The sequence below is a fragment of the Arachis hypogaea genome, chromosome 18 (assembly GCF_003086295.3).
Source record: "Arachis hypogaea cultivar Tifrunner chromosome 18, arahy.Tifrunner.gnm2.J5K5, whole genome shotgun sequence".
Lineage (NCBI taxonomy): Eukaryota > Viridiplantae > Streptophyta > Magnoliopsida > Fabales > Fabaceae > Arachis > Arachis hypogaea.
The window spans coordinates 35,951,528-35,953,573 of record NC_092053.1 but is presented as its reverse complement, the minus strand read 5'-3'; the positions used below and the strand labels follow the sequence as shown (position 1 = coordinate 35,953,573).

The following is a 2,046-nucleotide window of genomic DNA, read 5'->3' as shown; positions in this document are numbered from 1 at the left end:
AGCCGAAAATAATAATAATGCAAGGAGGATGCTTGGTGACTTTACTGCACCTAATTCCAATTTACATGGAAGAAGCATCTCCATTCCTGCCATTGGAGCAAACAACTTTGAGCTGAAACCTCAATTAGTTTCTCTGATGCAGCAGAACTGCAAGTTTCATGGACTTCCATCTGAAGATCCTTTTCAGTTCTTAACTGAATTCTTGCAGATATGTGATACTGTTAAGACTAATGGAGTAGATCCTGAAGTCTACAGGCTCATGCTTTTCCCTTTTGCTGTAAGAGACAGAGCTAGATTATGGTTGGATTCTCAACCTAAAGACAGCCTGAACTCTTGGGATAAGCTGGTCACGGCTTTCTTAGCCAAGTACTTTCCTCCTCAAAAGCTGAGCAAGCTTAGAGCTGATGTTCAAACCTTCAGACAGAAAGAAGGTGAATCTCTCTATGAAGCTTGGGAAAGATACAAACAGTTGACCAAAAAGTGCCCTTCTGACATGCTTTCAGAATGGACCATCTTGGATATATTCTATGATGGTTTATCTGAGCTATCAAAGATGTCACTGGACACTTCTGCAGGTGGATCCATTCACCTAAAGAAAACGCCTGCAGAAGCTCAAGAACTCATTGACATGGTTGCTAATAACCAGTTCATGTACACTTCTGAAAGGAATCCTGTGAGTAATGGGACGCCTATGAAGAAGGGAGTTCTTGAAGTTGATACTCTGAATGCCATATTGGCTCAGAATAAAATATTGACTCAGCAAGTCAATATGATCTCTCAGAGTCTGCAGGGAATGCAAGCTGCATCCAACAGTACTCAAGAGGCATCTTCTGAAGAAGAAGCCTATGATCCTGAGAACCCTGCAATAGCAGAGGTAAATTACTTAGGTGAACCTTATGGAAACACCTATAACTCAACATGGAGAAATCATCCAAATTTCTCATGGAAGGATCAAAAGCCCCAACAAGGCTTTAATAATGGTGGAAGAAACAGGTTTAGCAATAGCAAGCCTTTTCCATCATCAACTCAGCAACAGACAGAGAACTCTGAACAAAATGCTTCTAATTTAGCAAATCTAGTCTCTGATCTATCTAAGGCCACTGTAAGTTTCATGAATGAAACAAGGTCTTCCATTAGAAATCTGGAAGCACAAGTGGGCCAGCTGAGTAAAAGGATCACTGAAATCCCTCCTAGTACTCTCCCAAGCAATACAGAAGAGAACCCAAAAGGAGAGTGCAAGGCCATTGACATAAGCGCCATGGCCGAACCTGTGAGGAGAGGAGAGGACGTGAATCCCAAGGAGGAAGACCTCCTGGGACGTCCAGTGATCAATAAGGAGCTTCCCTCTGGGGAACCAAAGGACTCTGAGGCTCATCTAGAGACCATAGAGATTCCATTGAACCTCCTTATGCCCTTCATGAGCTCTGATGAATATTCTTCTTCTGAAGAGAATGAGGATGTTACTGAAGAGCAAACTGCCAAGTTTCTTGGTGCAATCATGAAGCTGAATGCCAAATTATTTGGCGTTGATGCTTGGGAAGTTGAACCTCCCTTGTTCATCAATGAACTAAGTGATCTGGATCAACTGACATTGCCTCAGAAGAGACAGGATCCTGGAAAGTTCATAATCCCTTGTACCATAGGCACCATGATCTTTAAGGCTCTGTGTGACCTTGGTTCAGGGATAAACCTCATGCCCCTCTCTGTAATAGAGAAACTAGGAATCTATGGGGTGCAAGCTGCTAAAATCTCACTAGAGATGGCAGACAGCTCTAGAAAACAGGCTTATGGACAAGTAGAGGATGTGTTAGTAAAGGTTGAAGGCCTTTACATCCCTGCTGATTTCATAGTCCTGGATACTGGAAAGGAAGAGGATGAATCCATCATCCTAGGAAGACCTTTCCTGGCCACAGCAAGAGCTGTGATTGATGTTGACAGAGGTGAAATAGTCCTTCAATGGAATGAGAACTCCCTTGTATTCAAAACTCAAGGATCTCCCTCTGCAACCATGGGGAGAAAGCAGAAAAAGCTTCTCTCCAAGCAGAG

The 2,046-nt window shown here is 43.0% G+C and overlaps 1 non-coding gene across 1 annotated transcript; it reads right to left on the bottom strand.

Annotated features, from left to right (window-relative positions):
* Nucleotides 1–391: 391 nt before the first annotated feature.
* Nucleotides 392–499, bottom strand: LOC112774145 (small nucleolar RNA R71). Its single transcript, XR_003188647.1, has one exon. It is a non-coding gene; the product is annotated as a small nucleolar RNA R71 (small nucleolar RNA).
* Between the last annotated feature and the right edge of the window lie 1,547 nt (nt 500–2,046).